This window comes from Cyprinus carpio, chromosome B3 (genome assembly GCF_018340385.1).
Source record: "Cyprinus carpio isolate SPL01 chromosome B3, ASM1834038v1, whole genome shotgun sequence".
NCBI classification, from domain to species: Eukaryota; Metazoa; Chordata; class Actinopteri; order Cypriniformes; family Cyprinidae; genus Cyprinus; species Cyprinus carpio.
In genome coordinates, this window is record NC_056599.1 from 38,419,717 (window position 1) to 38,438,890 (window position 19,174).

A 19,174-nucleotide genomic window follows, 5' to 3' on the forward strand; every position below is an offset into this window, starting at 1 on the left:
TAAAATAAAGTCTAACAGTGCAGGATCAATCAAAGAGAATTTCTGACGAAATAGTTTTTGTATGCGCTTTTGGTCACCATTATACTCAAAAAGCTGGATGAAACAACAGAGGGTTTCCAGTAATAATACTTAATTTTGTTGGAACCGTACCTAAGCTCTTCCTGTGCCCCATGTCTCCGCCTTGTCCGAGGTGCCTGGGATGATGATTGTTGCATATCCTTGCAGAGCGGTTGTGGTGTTGGCAATAAGGTTGGACGGTGGAGGAGTCTGAGTCTGGATGGGAGGATCTGGAGCTTCCCATAAACCAAAAGGGAAAAAACAGAGGATTCAAATGCCGAGGGAATGTTTACAGAAGCAAACAGACACAATAACAAAGTATTGTGTACAGTTCTTATGAATAATGTAAAAATTTGGCATCAGCATCAATCATAACCATAAGAGAATGTTACGAAGGGTGAAATGGTCAATACTGCTGAAAACATTTACTTTTTTTTTTTTTTTACAGAAAAAACATTACACAATGCAACACACACCACACAATATCCTATATAATATAAGGTGTGTGTGTGTGTATATATATATTTATAATCTCTACATATATATATATATATATATATTATATAATTATATATATATATATGTGTGTGTTTGTGGGTGGTGTGTGTGTGTGTGTGGGTGTGGTGTGTTGGTGTTGTGTGTGTGTGGGGGTGTGTGTGACTTTTTAATAAGGCAATCAAACTGAATAAAAATCATGTAGGTTGGGAATGGAATTTTGATGTATTACCATGGATTTGGTTCAACTGTTTGTTGCTAAATTTAATAGGTGGTTTGTAATGTACTTGGATCAATTAACCATAAAGGGTTTCAGTATTTAAAAATTCCACTAATATTCTAATTTAAATAAGCACTAAATTATTAATTTTCTAACAGCAAATTTACTGTTACAATACAATATAAAAACACTGTTTTGTGTGTGTGTTTCGTTACTTGCTAAAACCATTCAAAACCACTGGTTTCTTCCTTTTAAAAGGAATTTTGACGGACTAAAGACAAGAACTCCCTGTATTGTATCAAACATCAGCCATGTGACATTGGGATGGATTCATTGTTCATCCCGCTGTTCAGACAGTGGGAAAAAGTCTGTGTTGGGGCTTATACTCATACTGAAAGCTGTATAGAGATATCAGTTTGACCACAGCTGGCATATACCTTTGCCCCATAGCCACCCACAAAGATTAGCTCTTTAATCAGCCTACTCACTTCCACATCCTCCTTCCAACAAAGCCAGCAGGATCTGATTTTGACACACTATGCGACAACCATCATCACACCAACAAAATATTATCAGCCATTCTCAATATGCCTCCTCTTCTCTATAAATTAGGCAATATGATGAACTCATCGATTGCAACTTATGAATGACAAAAACAATTTGATAAATCTTTCTATTTTATTTTATTGTTTTTTACTCGTCACCCACAGTACAGAGCTTACGCTTCAAGGTGTGCAATGTGATACCGAGTGTAGCTCAGCATTTTGATGGCCACGATATGGCTGGTTGGCCGGCCAATCAATGTCTTTTGCATAGTGCTTGCCAGACTGTTCGTGTTGTTCGTTTCATAGAGAGTGGCCAGTTCAGTTGACAATGGCAGTGTAGGATGTTGCTGCATGTAAGGACACAGACGCGCTCATGATATATAAAAAACCCCTCCACTGACTGAATTGCCTTGGAACACCCTTCACCTCCATCCTCAACAGGCTCGTAGTGTGAGTCCAGCTCAGTTAGTCTGATCCCTCTCACTCTGAGACCAGGAGTGGGAAGCCACAGGGCACCACAGAAGAGTGAGCGCGTGGGGAGGGGGGTGGGTGTGGGTGTCATCAACAGAAGCAGTGGAGTGACCAGAAAAAATCTATTTTAAACCTATTAAGAAAGACCGTATTCAACCTACATCTGCGAGTGGTTTGTACTGTAGTATTCGAAGCATTGATATAAAGAAATCGGTACAATCTATATGCCACAGCGTCATACATTTACTTCCCAATTCAGGCCCGACAGGACGCAAGACTAGATTTTATTGTCAACTCCATTAAATAGGACTCCCGGGCTCAATATGTCACCGGAATACGTGTATCTCAAAAGACCTAAATAAATTGTGACACAAGGACAACTCTGATGTCCAATCCTGCGGGGGTTCCATCTGGAGAGGCATGTCCATCTCTTTTAAAAACACCCATCTGGAGGCACACGAAGACTCCACGTAAGTAACTGGATAAAGGCTAATGAACTGGGGTGTTAACAGTTAAAATGCATGAGTAGAGAGAGCACATCCCGGGCTGCCAACTGCTTTCACTGATTGTACCTTTCCCTGAATAATTACATAATGTATACAGTTGCCATGGACAAAATTACCCTTATGGATGTTTTACTACTGTCTGTTGATACCGACCTTCTGGGGATCATTTCAGTTATGCAGAAAAAAAGGCAAGCATTGTTAGCTAAGCTGAGTCACTGCTTTAAAAACTGTTAAGGTCCATAGTATTTTTTTTTATGTTGCTACCATGGGGAAAAAGGTGCACATAGCATTAAAAAAAAAGGGACCATCAAGTTGATGAAATGGATGGGATCTGATCATTTTTAAATAAAAAATAAACTGTAAAATATTATGATGATCCCGACAAGCAGAGGTTCTCCTGCATCTGAATGTCTTATCATCATAAATAATAATGAATCATAGCAATCAGTATTCTCTCTCAAATGTGAGATCCATGTACATGAAATATTATTGCTGTGCCAACAAAGCAAGCAGTTTCATCTGGTAATGTGAGGGTTTGATAAGGTTAGCAGAATTGGCTTTAATCCCAAAGAGGCAAGCAGGACGATCAGGAATCGATGATGAACTGACAGAAATAAGTAAATAAGGATATTGTACAAACAGTTGGGTCAAAAGTATGGGGGGTTGGTGACGACAAAACTTTTGGTGGCTTTTTCTAAATATTACTTTTATTACAAATTATATCATCAGAAAACAAGTCAGAGTAGAAATGCAGAATGTCGTATTTGCTTATTTTATTCTAGGGAATATTGCAGATGGTTTATTAGACATGATTTACCCCATGCAATCTATTTTTAAAATCATATTGCACTCAGTAATTTTTAATCATAACAATGAACTTCCTTCCCCTTCCACCTCACAACAGCAGTTATTCTCTATGATCAAGTGGGCACTGGATGAGGGTGGACAAGAAGTCATCCCTTCAGCACCTGTCACTCATATGAGATTGCAAGAGCAATTAGCCAATTAGCCAAACAACAACGTCCAACAATCCAATCAATTACCAATTACAGAAACAAGTCCCGTGTTCCAACATTTTTTATCATTCGATAAAGCCATTTCACATGGGATATGAATGTCACGATAGGTAGGGAAAGAGAAGTGGTTATCTTTCTACTGAATTTAACAACCGCAGGATGAGCAAAAGATTTGTTATTTGATTTTTGCTTTTTTAAAGGGACCTACAACAAATACATTTTCTTTGTTTAAATTATAAGATCTAATTAATTACCAAGAAAAAACAGGAGGGGACTAAATTCAATTTAAGTATTTTTTTTAAAACCATGCATCATATTATATAATATAGTTTTTGATTTTATACTTTCGTTCACACTACTACAACTATTTTACAGTTCCAGTAATTACTTCCTCTCCTTTCTCACTTTTTTTCATCATGCTGGTCGTCTGACACCTTCAGTCATCAATTCCTCCTGTTAAACCCCACTCCTTGCCATTGGCTGTCTTGAGTGATTAAGCAGAATTTGACAATGGAGGGAAAAAAGGACTATAGGGAAAAGGTGAAACGGTTGAAAATAAAATAACAAACATGGAAGGAAATCGAAAAAACAAAAGGGTGGGTTAAATTAGAAGCTTGATTGAAATTCCATGTACAGAATGGAGCCAAGTACATAGCCTCCCCCCCCCCAACAGGTGCAATGTTTTTTACAGCCCCGCATGGGGAACTCAGTCACAGCCATAATCTCCATAGAGCCGTGCAGATGTGTCGTGCTGGTGTATGCTGCCCTAAGAAGGACACCGGGCCTGGTGAACCTTGCCATCAGGAAGAATGCCTTGTCCGTCTCACGACCAAAAATTCAGTGCGAAGAAGTCTCGATTAGCCACAGTGACTGGACAAATGTTATTCTGTTTATCTAATTTAATATAACACATGAAACACGATCCAATATTTGCCACGTGTGGGGTCCACAAGACACTTGTGTCATTTTATTTTTATGCTAATTTTTTTTTACCACTTCTCAGGTTTATCATTGCATAATAGTGCTTTCCAATGACCAAAGCCGCAGTCTCACTATCTAATATTCATTCAATAGCAGAAGCAGGTAAGGAAAGCAATTTTTCGGAAAAACTACAAGGGAGAAGCTCACTTTACAAAAGCGTTTTATTTCATTTATTCAGCTGGGGAGCTTTTCCGCCATGCAGCAGAGAGCAGCCACTGAAGCTTGTAAATCATCATAAGCTGAACTCTCATTAAGAGTCTGGTATTTATCAATCTGCCGATGAGTCTACAGCGAGCTCTCGAGTCAGAAACACAATATTCAAGATTCCGACAGAAAATAGAACGATTCCTCTTCGCTTGCTAAGAGTCAGCCCAGGATATGGGAGCAGTATCGCAGAATAACAAACGTGACCACACACGCATTGTGATCCTTTTTTAGGAGTGCGGTTGGAATTCCCCTACCTACAACACCCAGGGGTTTCCACACGTTCGGGTGATTGACTCAGAAGAATAGCACTATGTGGTCCTGTCATGTAAGAGAAAAAAGGAGCCACTCCAAGGTGTTGCAATGCACAAATGATAAGACTTCTTGTACACCTGTATGACACAGACAACCAAACAGGCACCAAGACTTTTGCATCAGTTGAAATAATAATAATAATAATAAATAATAATAATATATAATCATTAAATACAACCTACATGATTAATTTTTTTTAAACAGAAAGAAGAAGAAAAGAAGTCTACGAAGACAACGAATAGTTGCCTGATCCACCATATTTCATCATACACCCTAAATGATTCATAAATAATTCAAACTTGTACATTCACTTCCCGTGCCCATTAAACAATAGGGTAAAGTATGCTGTAGGTGAGTGGCACCCAAATGAAGTGTCCGACTGATACATAAATTGCAACAAGAGGGGCTAAGCCACCAAGAATGATTGCACGCGCGCTCTCGTGGTGGAAGCTGCTAAGATTGATTGGTTTGGTTCCCGGCGATGATAACGACATAGCGGTTGGCCTTTGAAATGTAAGTAGGCCGCGAAAATAGTGGACGCGTCCTAACGTAGAGCCACGACGCCGTAACAGTCCGTTTTAAGGTAGCAGCACAGTATATTTTACCGCTATTTAAATTCTTGCAATGCAACATTCCTTAAAAGTATCAACCCTTTTGAGCAAGCCTAATGTCCCCAGCAGAGCGGAATGGGTAGTTCCATGTATTTAAAAAACTTATGTTTGTGAGGGTCAATTGTAGAATTTTATAGTTTTTCGAAATCTCTTGGATATTTTATTGACGAGTAGTTGAGAGTTACAGCTTTGAGCTGTGATGCTGTATTGTTATTGATGTTCTTTTTGTTGGTGGAGTTGCAATACGTTGCAGTGGCGTTTCTTACGTTATGTTTACTGTGTGAACGTCTCGGTCACGCTGTTTTAATTTCATGAGGACCATACACCTATGTGGTACGTTGCAAGAGACGAGTTAAAACGACAGTATCCTCAAACAACAGATATGGTCTTTCTCGGTAGAAGATAACGATAGGCTACGCAACGTTTTTTTTTTTCTTCATATAGAAGTAGTCAGCAGAGTTGTCATACAGACGTTTAAATATATCAGCCAGTGGTGTTTGTGACATGTGTAAATGAATAATACTTGTTGACTGCAAATTGAACGGTAAAACCTGAGTTAGTCATTTTAACGTTCAAGTGGAATCTACATATTTTTCTTAATTTAAACAAAATGTACATTCCGAAAATAAACCTAGTCGATTTAACTGACAAATACGCGTTAGCTACAGAGACGAGCGCATACATAGTAGCGACCAGTTCATCCCCAAAACTGTGAATGTTCTAATTGGTTGCCTCCAAGGATAACGCTGTGTCAACGGGGCGTTTGTTGTCCCGCATTATCACTAAGCCGATATTAGCGTGTATTAAAGTACGGCAGGGCAATGTTCCGGTCGGGCGCCCCAAGTGCAGAAGGTTTTGATTTTTCATTTGTGATAAACGCTAGAAAGCTCTAGCTAGCAACATCATCCCATCCCACCCTTTTCGCCCCTCTCCACCCTTTTTTGTCTCAGTTACCTTCGTATCACGCATTAACTCTACAATCGCATTCCTGCATTTTCAAGGGGCACACCCTTCCTCCCTCAGAAAGACAATACTGATGGCTGTTCGTTGAGCAGCGACAATGTAACGCGTCAGTGGTATGATGAGCACAGCACTTAGGCGGAGAGTGGGAAGCTGCATTGCATTGGCGTCCGTCGGCTGGGCTTATTGTTACAGCAGCGAGCATATTTGTGATCCAGTGCATTGGGAGAAGTTTACATTGAACGGGCGCCCATTCCCTGCCTTCGCCGATCTCTCGTACACTAATCCCGTTCCAGGCCCAGATCACCGAATCCTGGCCGGAAATTTCTATTCCATTTAAAGAAGAGACAAGGGAGAAGATGGCGAGTAGACAGGGGGAAGGGGAGGGAGGGGTATTTCCTAAATTCTAAAAACATATATTCCCCGTGGGTCCTTCCTCTGCGCTCATGTTGTTTATCCGTTCCTCGTTTCACAAGCAAGTCCCAAGAATCGGATACAGCACAGAGGGGGAGAGGAAATGGAGGGGAGAAGGGAGGAGGGGGAGATGGAGGATACAGAGGGGAGTCGGGGAGGGGGGGTGAAGTAAGTATTTACACCAACCACCGCCACCACAAAAAAAATCCGGTTTCTTCCTCCCCTCCCCGCTTTTGCCCTCTTCTTATATATCTCGTTGCCTATTGTCCTTCGTAGCAGAAAACAGCCAACGCGGTGGATGCATGCACGTCTAATTCTGATGCCCTGCTTGGTACACCCACGACACGTGCTTGATTGTAGCCTATTTTCCTTAGTTTGTTGGTATGCATTCACAAAAATTATCGGTGAGATAATAGGTCTCTATAAATAGTAGTCAAACGAGCGTTGCGGTTTCTTTTGATGCAAGCTGTTGGCCACAAATATGGACTCATGGATACATATATTCGCGGGCGTATAGGTAGCCTCCTGTTCCGAATACAAAGTAGTGTCTTGTTAGGTTCATAAAATCCGCCGAAGGTATAAAGAATTAGGCAAGGGACCAGTGTCATGCTTCAATGCATCACATTAAATGTTACCAACGCACGGGATTTCAAATCGCTCTTTTCAGGTATTTAGCCAAGAAGACGCCATTTAAGAGTGGACTAACAGGTCACACATAAACCCTCTCTCACACACGCCCCCTCTGGCCGACTCGCTTGTCCAATTCACACATAGCAGTCTGTCTGGAAGTCTCGTGCGTCGTGCCGCCTTGTAACAGCGAGGCTACGAGGTATGGACGTTCTCCTCTCGTCTGGTCTGTGCACAGAGGCGCGCACTGGACACTGAAACATGAGTGACCATCTCACAGCACTAAATAATGGATTCGACTTCACCAGGGAAAGTAGCAATCAGATGTCAAGTTGGCTCATTTTATTTTATTTTTATTAAATAATGAAAAATTACATTTCATTTGATAAAACTATAAACAACTCTTTAAAAAATAGGAACCAATCTGATTCATGAAAATATTGGACAGCATTCACTGAAACTGTGTTCCATGATGATAGTAGCAAAAACAATTCCAAAGATATAAAACTCGGGTTACCTGTGAAACAGTAGCATAAAGTCTAATACATTATCTATGACTGAAGCACTGAAGCTTGCCCTTTAAACCCAGTAAAAGATGTATCCCCCAACACCCCCATTTAAAACCAACAACAACATCTCATGTCTTTGTCTTCCTCTTTTCTTGAGTTTGAGGGGCTCGGTTGAATTCAGCCTGTTAAAAAGCAAGATACATATTGTGAAAATGCCGCCAAAATATATTTCATGGCAGTCCTGCATGCTTTTGTTCGATGTACAAACAAGGCATTCAAGTGCTCTACCCAGGTAACGGGGTTGGAGGTGCATCGTGTGGCCGCTTTGTGGCCCAGAGCCTCATTGTACGAGGGGAGAGAGCTGGAGCCCTGTTAGACAAGGGCAGGACTCGGATTGTGGCTGCCAATTCCACACCCATCCGTACAGGAACCCAAACCTTTGGGGGGAAAAGATGCAGAAAAAAAAACAAATAGTGGGATATTGCTGCATAAAGGGGCATATATATAGCTTGTGGTTATGGATTGCATGCACGTACCTGCCCCCTCTTGAATTTGACTCTGTTCTTGTAGCAGTAAATGCCCAAAACAGTGGCCTATAATCGCTGTTACGACAATAGCCACAATGCAGTACCAAAACCGACCACATTCCACTGGGGGTGAAGACTTGCAGGAAAAAGAAGGTCATAATATCAAACACACAATAACATTTTAATGTTTATTTATTCATATCTGTTTTCTTTTGGTACAATCTTGAAAATACTGGGTTATCATCCAAGGTATAGGTCTGAGAATAACATAAATACCTAAGACCTATTTGTGAGTTTGCATTCGCTTATGCTATGATGACAGTAGCTAGACATTCAATCTTAAAATACTAGCCGTGCCATAGAACTACCATTTAAGAGTGAAGGCTGCTGCTTCAGTCCAAATAAAACTAACAATGAGACGACGTTGTAAGTTCTGTATTGAAAATTATTCCAAATGGTTCAATGTCCATTATCTTAATAAATAAAACTGGAAAATACATGATTAACCCTTTAAGCCCTGAGGGGCATGTTACCCATGAAGTTTAAAGCTGATGAGTGACAACACAAAAATATGACTCATAACAGTACAGAAAAGTGTAGCAAGGAGATTAAAGGTGGTATCGTTGATAGAAAACTTTTTGTTACTGTCAGTAGAGAAAATTTATTCATTTTGGGAACAATCTCATGCTGAGAAATAAAATGGATAAAAATGTAAGAAAAATTTGAGTGCTCAAGAGAAAATTTCATATCTGTCTTATTTGCCATTCAATATTCAGGACAAAAATAACGGTGGGACCATTCTTTTTTTGATGATGTTACCCCGCATGTTAGGATGTATTTTGTCTCAGCTTGTGGTGATTAGCATAAAGTATCCAAAAGTACTGTATTTTGGAACAAGAGAGCATTTTTGACTTCACGGAAGGGATTTAAAAAATTGTTGTTTTCTGATGGCCATACACAAAAACAAATAACTGAATCATGACTCCAAGAACGTGAGCAAGGGAGAGGTCAACACGGTAGGTACGTCTGATGGGAACGTTTCTATATCTTTAGGGAAAGAAAATTTTGCATTCAAATATTTTCTTGTTGAAGAAATAGGTGATAAATGTAAGAATAAAGTAGTGTGGTAAGGGAAATTTCTAAATACTATGTGACAATTTAAATATCTTATGAAAGAAATAAGTAGGAAGAAAAAAGTTCTTTGGTGGAGTTTTCCCAACATGTGTGCTGTATGGCTTAAAATTTTTATGGTGCTATTATTGAAGTAATCAAAAGTTACAGCATTTGTTAAACCAAAGGTAGCTCTGTTCTCTTAGCCCTTGACAGTTGGAAATGTTGTTTGAATTGAAGTAAGCCTCACTAAAGTTTATCACAGCCCCAAACATTATACGTTTCTTCACTCCATGAGACCTTTCAAATGGACATTGAACCATAACTGTTGCGCTGTAGGATGTGTTGACAGATTAGAGAAATGGCACAAAAACATTTTTCATAAACTATGAAAACATATTTTTCTATTATTCGCAAATAAGTCAGCACTACTTAGGCGTTAATCAAAGTGGCAATGCATTAAAAAGGTCAGACTCCAAAGGTTTCCAATGACACCATTTTGGGTTGATCAAGAATGGATTTTGGAAAAAAAAACGTTTTTTTTTCTTAATAGGGGGCGCCCCCGCTTCGGCGGGACACCCGTTTAGAAACTGGGCAGCACTAGTAAGCCCAAATTTATACTTCATGCGTCTAAATACGGGTTGTGCGTAGCAGCGTAGCTTCGCCGTAGGCTGACGTGCACCTCTCCAAAAATCTAACCAGCGCGTCATTTACGCGGACGATTGGTCTGCTACCATGCCTACCTCCGCATGTGCTTGCGTTTTGTGTGTTTATGTGCACTTTTAAGTATATTTTAATGTTTACACCTTCTGTATATAAAATAAAAAACAAAGCAAAGAACAAGTGTCTTTTCATTTTTATACTACATGCCATGATACATCAGTAGTTGTCCGCAACAACAATGTTAATCTGCCGTGGTACAAGTCCCTTGTGGAGAGGGAATGAATGCCCAATCTTCTCCTGTTCCGGTGTTTATCTTTTGTACGTTTTACAATAATGATGTGATAGTTATTTTGCCGCAGTCATAGATGATTCTCGACGAGCCGCTTTTTCTTCGGCTTTTGTCATGGTACAGCGGTTACACCAGCAACATGCCCTGGATGCTGCAGATAGTGTTTGGCACGTGGTATGGCACGTCGACGCGGACAAGGACGTGCAATTTTTATGCTATGGCGTGTTTCAGGAAGTTACAAATAAAAGCGCAATGTAAAATACAGTTGTTTATCTGCTGCGTTGTTGGGTTTTAGGGTATGAAATATGAGCAATATCTTTGGATCTCATCGAGCGGATTATGTTAACTCGGGGCTATTTATGCAGGAGACAAATATGCATGAAGTTTCAAGATCTATGCAGGTTTCGTAAAGTTTACGAATAAAAACGAACATTCTGCATTAGAGTTATTTTCGTTGCTGTGCCTCAGTGCGTCTGTCGGTTTAATGTGTTATAGACTCTATGAACGAAATCTTTCGCTTGATCGATGGATTTAGGTCATTTTTAATGGGGGAAGTTTCTGAAAATAATTCGTTGCGGTTTTCAACGATCTAGCCTATGCATGTTTTCTTAGTTACGAGCCGAAAAGGGCCAAGGGGACTGCAACTCTTTTTGTGCTACGCACATGTCCTAATCTTTTATGTGTTACGCTTTTATGAGAGATATCTTTAGATCTGAAAATGAATGATGGTGAGTTTTTTTTTTTAAATAGAGATTTTTCTGCAAATAATGACTGCCATTTTCTATGATATAGAATATGTATGTTACATGAATTACGGGGGGGGGGAAAAAAATTGCCAACAGATTTTTTTTGCTACTTATTATTATATTTTTTTTTTTGTTTCATAAGGAAAATCTTTATATATAGATGACGGATTATCAGGATTTGTAATCAGGAGAATATGCTCTAAATAATTTTTATGTATATTTGTAAATTATGATTTTTTTTGTTTTGGAATGGAGCAGCAAATAAATCTGCATACTTGGGAGTAATCAAAGTGGCATTACATTGTAAAGTCAGACCTCTGAGGCTTGTCAAATGTAGCCATTTTTGTTGATCAAGGCCGTGGTTTAAAAAAAAAAAATGAAGTGATTTTTCATGGAGGGGGCGTCCGACTGCGGTACACCCTGTTTAGAGGGAGCGGCTCCGCGCTTGTTAGTTGCCTTAGCATATAGGATTTGAAATTTTTGTGGATGAGGTGTCTCACTTAACCCCTCACCTAGGGTTTAAAGGGTTAATTAAAAAAAACAACAACCTTACCATGATGCGAACACTAGTCTCCCAAAACTGGCCTTGTTGGAAAAACAAATAATTAGCACGAGTAACTGTACATAAACATGCTTTTTTTGCATTCGCATCAAATAGTGGCTAGAAAGCCTTCCGTTGTGTTCACTTTCTTTGTATTACACTCTTTTTCTTACCGTGTGTTGTCAATCTTAAAACACTCTCTCGGCCTCTTCATATGAACATATTTCCCCATGCATTCTCTCTGGTAGATTGGCAGGCACCATAACTCAACATCCCAATGTTCAACATGTTTACGTGAGAGAAACGAACCTGCTGACTCCTCTAGAACACTGAGGAAACCAGAGGAAATGAAGTCCTAATGAGAAATCAGGCTTCATACCACAAACATACTTTAAGTACACAGGGAACAGTAGCACTATTAATTAAATTAAATTTAAAATTTATGATTTAGCCAGACGGCTTTTATCCAAAGGACTTACAGGGCTTCAGGCTATCATTTTTACTAATCAGGTGTTCCAGGGAAATCGAACCCCCAACTTGCGATCTTGTTAACGCAGATGCTCTACCACTTGAGTACAGGAGACCAATATGGTAATGAAAGGACAGCTAACCACAAACATACAGTTAAAAAATAAAAAGAATTTAATAAATAAAATATAAAGATATAAACTATTCATTATGTTGCATTCAGAGTAAATAAAACAAACAATGTTTCCATGCATCTAAAAGTTAATGTAAACGAGCTCAGAGGTTTAATTGAATAAGTGCATGGGAGGAAAACCAACCAAAAAACCCCACCTAATACTAAAACAGTTAGAACAATAAAAGAAAAAAAACCAAGAATTTCATAAACACTGGATATTAAAAAGTGTTTTAAAAGTTTATTATTTACCATCATTTGTCTATTGTAGGATAACTCTGCCCAAACAGATGCAGCAGGGATATCAACTGGAAAACATACACTGAAAACCCCAGGCATTGTACTGTTCAAATAAATATAAAAAAAATTACAAGCTTAACAGGCTATGTTGTGATAATCCATATAGACGATTAATAAAAATAAAAAAGATAGACAAAAATATTGAATAATACAGAATACTTTTTGCGGTCCTCTATCTGTCATTCACTACTCAATAGCAAATATTATTTATTTACATTTAACAAAAAAAATATATATATCCGTTTAATAGTAGTTTCAACACATGCAAATGAAATGGACACACAGAGACAAAATTGTGTGCAACACGGGGAATGACTCAATATTTTGTATTTTTAAATAAAGTTAAATAGTGCCTATTGCCCATTCATTTAGAACAACAATCTGTAGCACAAAAACGCACGACGAAGTAGGGCCAGAAGTAGAACGCAAAACTGCGTCTAAAGAAAAACCGACATGGGTCACCGCCGCTTACCTTGACACTCTTTGTGCTCAGTAGAAGGGAACTTCAAAAGAAAAATACTTCAGATTTTTACAGAGATTCCTGCCTTGCTGCTGGTAAATGATGGCTATAGCTAAACAGTTCGAAATTTCAATGTTTGGTGTTTTAATTGAAATTCTCACCTTATATATTATAAAAAAAAGATTCACTGTGTTCACAGCACAGCGACTATCTTAAAGCATCGGGGACGAGACAAACCAGTGTGGGACAAAGTTCACAGGCCGCGAGGGATTTGTAGGAGGGGGGCAGTTGGGAAGGCGACGGAGTTCGGTGACCTTCCTGAACACCTCTATAAACAAAGGTGCTTTAATCGCCCCCCTTACGAAAAACCATTAGTATCAGTAAGTTTTAGTGCTGTATCTACGTGCAATAGGTGCTGTATATATCTCAGTTTTAAAAAATTTAAAATGCCATTCATCATCTGCATTTAACAAACAAACAACGCTCCCCAGTGCATCTTCAATAGCTTCCGGTTTCAAATGCGCCTTGACTGGATCAACCTTCCTTTTCAAAGATAGGTATGTATAGACCCCTTTCCTTATCAGCAAGAGCCGACCTGACAACAGCTCTTAATTAACGAAAGTCAGTCATAAAGATGTGATATTTGTTTTATATTATCGTTAAAACGTGAGGAATCTGTCAGTGCGTTCATAACGTTATCACACTCGAATTGTATGAGAAAACGACGCCATGCTGCTAATATTTCATAAGTCAGTAAATTCAGAATCTCGCCTTGCTGTTGATTCCCTCCCAGAGACTGGAAATGTTCCCTGTCTCACATATGGGAATCATTTAGCAACAATTGCTTGTAATGCGCAGGGTAGTTCTCTTATCTGACTCTTATGAGAGTAGAGTGTGAATTACAAATAGAGATGAATAAAATTGATATGCAGCTAAATCGTCTGTAGGAAAAAAAACAAAACATTAAACTTCAATAATAAATAAAAAATTAAAAAATAAAATTGCATTACTTTAACAATTACTTCCTCATTCCTCAGTTTAAATTATCTGAAGCCAAATCCGAAAACGTTATGTGTGAAAACTGTTATGAATACTTTTAAAATGAATCACTCAACAATAAACCATTCACCCATAAAGTCTTACAAGAAATGGTTTAAGACATGTTTTATTTGTGTACAAAAGAATATTGTAAGTGATCTAGATACAAAATTTGAAGATAATGGTGTCTCGGATATTTCTCCAGAGCCAACAAAAACACAGCTTAAATAAAAAAAAAAAAAAATAAACTGAAATAATCATACTTGACATGAAATTATATTGAAATGAAATGACTGAGAATCATCCTGTTACTTGGCATTGTGTAATTCTGTTTAACATTTCTCTAAATTAAATAGTGCTTTGTTCTTATTTTCTGCAGCTGGACAAACCTGATCTCCAAATTAGAATTTGTCACAGTTTGAAAATAAAAACCATCCGCGTCCCTTTGATTAAAGGCTGTAAGCATGTAGCCACTCCCTCTGGAGACAAGTATACCATATGAAAAGCACCTAGTCTTGTTTTTCTCACCCTAAATCCAGCTGCCTACCCATTTTTACAGAGTGACTCACTCTCTAACAAAAACAATTAATATCATGCTTTGTTAGTAAATTCATTTAGCAATTCCTCTGTATGACTTTTTTTTTATCACTGTCCACTGAACAAAAGGTTACAAAAAATCCCAAGCATGTCATATACAATAACACGCATTGAACCTGGAGACAGACTGCCTTATTCTGCATATATGCACAAATAGAAGTACCTTCAAAAAAGACATCCAAATGGAAACTAAAACAAAAGAAAAACGAGATCAAAAATAATCCCAAGAAGAGAAAATAAAACCACACGATTTGTCCATTTTAGTGTTTAACTACATAAGATAACTATTCATCATGACAAAGCTAGGTGTGCAAACATGTACACACAGCCTTTGGTTTGTATGAATACTAGCATTGCAGATACTGGACCTTGTTTTATCATCAGGAAGAGATTAATGAAAACAAGCTGGCTGTATATATTCTTGCCACTGATGGATGCAAGGTGTAGACTAGAGCAGCTTTCATTTCAGTGCAGTCTCACTGACTCGATGAATCTCCCCGAGAGAAGACAGACTTGAACAGAGCACTGGGCCAATAAATACTGTCTGACTTATCTTTTTGAGTAAGTAACCCAATATATGACATATGATGAGAACCATCAAAGCTTTATTGTGCTAACTTATGTTCGCTATGTGCTTGTTTAAATATACATTGTCATACTGTTCACCACACCTCCCTCAGTGGTGATTTTTTTTTAATCTCTTCGCGGGCACACAATCAGTCTGCGATCCATAATACCGCGGGGTGGAAATAAACAAATACTGTGGCTTGGAATCTAAAATCAAGAGCATGATTTTACAAGGCACTAAATAAAACATGTGGATCTAAATAAGACTCCTCGCTTCTTCCAACAGATTCACGGTTCGCTCTCATTTGATATTGCCTAGTTTCTTCTAGGAAACCAGTTCTTACATATACATACTGTAAAAGTTTTTACCAAAACACTGATGCATACAGTGCCACACACATACACACACACACCGTAGACATATACACCAGGCGGAGGAGGGCTTCAGTCTCCTAGGCAACAGTGCAGAGGCAGCCAGAGCAGGGTGGGGACAGCCACCACTCTTCTGCTTCCCTCGCTGATTAGCAGGAGTGGTGGACTTTCTGTCTCCTGAAACTCCCTGAAGACAGACGGTAATGCGACTTTATCACAGTGCAATAACATAGTCAAACTCCTAGAAAGAAGTGCTGAATGTCTTATTCCAAATACCTTAATTGCTCGCACAACCTCCATGAAGGCGTCCTCCACATTGTTTGTCGGTTTCTTAGCTGATGATTCCATATAGTAGATCCTGTTGTTTCTCGGGCAAAAACCATTATGGCCCTCATCTCTTTGAGATCTAGTTGGAAAACACATACATATGAATTGGCAGCCTATTTAGGGGTTTGCCATCAAAATTGCAGTAATTTGTGCAACAGGGAAACGCTATAAACTCTCTGCTGGTCAAGATCTGATTTGTTGCCAACAAGAACCATAGGAAAGTCATCTCGATCCTATCACCCGCAATATCTGAGTGTGAAATTTCTGAATTTCATCATAACTGAAACAGAAAAGAAAGTGTTCATTAGAGTGACAGGATTTTGGCTCTACAAACAGGACAAAATAATATAACATCATACAGAGATCATAGAATGTCATTATAATTGAATCTGATCTTGGGGATAGTAGCCTGTAAAATTAAAATTACAATTGATAAATATTAAAAATAAATTCTCTTTTCTGAGTGGTTATTACTGCTGACAAAAAAATGACGGAAGATTTTCGTTTCCCTGACAGAAAAAAAAAGACTAATTATTGAAAACCACTCGTAAAAAAAAACTGAACACCTCAGAAACTAAAAACAAATGGCAAATTACATTCATAACAATTTAGTTTAAAGTGTGATAACGCCAAATTCTAACACTCACCATCATTAAACATACAAACTGCGTTACCAAACTTCAATAACAAAGACAGTGCCTAGAACTGTAACGGCATTTAATGTTTTTTACAATGATACCAGTTAGCAGTCCAAGTCACCTCTGTAAAGAAACTTCTTACCTTTTGACGCGCCACGCAAATAGGCCTCAGTTCAGCTGGTGAGGTTCACCTGATCACATGAGCACCTCACAGCACTCTTATTCTCATCACAGACACATTCGGTGGTTTATTTTTGAAACACCCACATGGCCACATACAATAATAATCTCCCTCTGTTCCCGTCACACAGAGGGTTAGGAACCATCTATTCCCCTGCCTCTCTCATGCACCAACAGACACAAGCCCACTCTGGAAAACACCTACCTGCCACTGCCATTAAGATCAACGCATAGAACACCCAAGAAACCCTCTCCGAGCGCATGTAAGGCTCTCTTCATCGCTCCGAACTCTTCTCTGTGGTCTGGCCTCTGCTGTGTCCAGGACTAATGAACAGGCGAACGACACACAAACCAAATTAATAAAGGGTACCATGAAAGATTAGCTCATCCACACAAACAAGTTACATTTTGTGGTGCCCAAATGCAACCATAACTGACTGACACGCAAACTTTGCTTTAGGCACAGACGGCAGGGGTATTCTCTAACTGACAGCAAGTCAAAACAAAACCTGGGGCGTGAACCCTCAGTCAGCAATGAAGCATACTGATGCACCTCTGACCAAAAATCTCCCTTCTTGAGGTTAACCTGTGGAGTTTTTAACACTCATTGTCCGTCCTATAAAGAACACATTCATTCCAACATACTGCTCCAATCGGCCCCTTTCCATCCACGGTGCAGATTTTAGTGTACGCCGAGTCTTCAATGGCTGGGCTCATAGTCCGACACAAAGTATGACTGTTAAAAAGAAAACAAACAAAAAAACATTTTGCTGTTCACCAGCCCTTAACGAGGCTTTAACATGAAGGAACATGCGTGAGTGTTCCAACCGTACCAGAACTCTACAACTCTGCATAACACCCCTCACAGTAAATACTTACACTCATACAGCGCATTTGCCCAATGTTACGCCATAAATACAAATTATTTCATACAAAGTCCTCAAAACGACACCTCACCTGAATGAACTGGAATAGTGAGGGCGCTTTTCCCCACACCTCCACCGCCCACGACCACCAACTTATATCTTCTTCATTTGACATGGTCGTAATTCCCTGGAAATATGAAACATTAGGTTATAAAACGCGAACTTGGGTCTTCTTATTCGACTGGAAACTGTTTTAAATGGAATAGTGCTCCACGAGCATAAAGATTTAAGACCGTAGCCTGAAAGGCCCTGGATCGTTGAAAAACCGTACAGTGGGATACATTGTTAGATTTGATCGAGTATGATCACAATCCAATCTCAGGTTAAACTTACAGAACAATGTTGTGCGACTGATAACGCGAAGGAAAAAAAACAAATACCGTGCTGGTCTGGGACAGTGATCGCCGATTACCTTTCCCGCACCGCCTGAGTAAATTAGCCTTCTGGTGGCAAGTTAGCAAACTCAAAAGTCAACTTATTCCACTCCCAACCCGCGGAAAACTCTGACAACTTTAATAGGCGAATCCGTAAGTTTTGGGCCTACAAACTCTCCTTTGTACAAGCCGATACAAGCCATCTGCTTAGGGAGATAAAAATCGAATTCCAGGTTTAAATGGATGTCCGCCCTTGGATCTTTCTGGTGATTTCTGGAGTCTCTCTTGTTTCCCGATGCTTTTTTTCAAGACCAGGGGCAACTTTTTCGTCTCTGCCGGGGTTCTGTACGTTCGCCTGAAGTGGGCGGGGCTTTAGGCGTTGTTTTTTTTCATCGAACGCATGATTTCGTAATCGGTGAGCCTCGGAGAGTTCTAATGGCTGATGCGCAGGATCGATGAGTGATTCTGCTGTTATTTCGCTTGCATTCCGCGTAGGAGCAGGCTATATGATAAATGTGTGATTCGGCGAAGCTTTCCCATATTTGGACAAGGGCCTGGTTTCCTTTCGTTACAGTGGATGTTTACATTGAGCGTTAATTCAGGATTCATTGGTCATTTTTATTCAGCTTGTGATTTTATTTAGCTTCCAAATAGATTTAAAAAGGGCAAAAAACAAAAAATAACACGATATGTAGCTAAATAAAATATTTTGGGGGTCAAAAAATGAACATATGAAATGTATTCATAACTGGTGATTTTTCCCTTTTAGTACTTTAACATTTGTTTCAAATTCTTTTCCCGTAATTCTTTTGTGATACTTGGTGATACTTGGCTATAATAACAAATTACTATTAATATTAATAATAATAATAATAATAGCAATTTTTTATAATAAAAACCGATGTTGGATAGATAATCGTGGGGGATGCTGGATACGGTTGTTTAAAA

The 19,174-nt window shown here is 39.0% G+C and overlaps 1 pseudogene; it reads right to left on the reverse strand.

Annotated features, from left to right (window-relative positions):
• Positions 1-150: 150 nt before the first annotated feature.
• On the reverse strand, positions 151-18,135 carry LOC122136835 (annotated as a pseudogene).
• Positions 18,136-19,174: the final 1,039 nt, after the last annotated feature.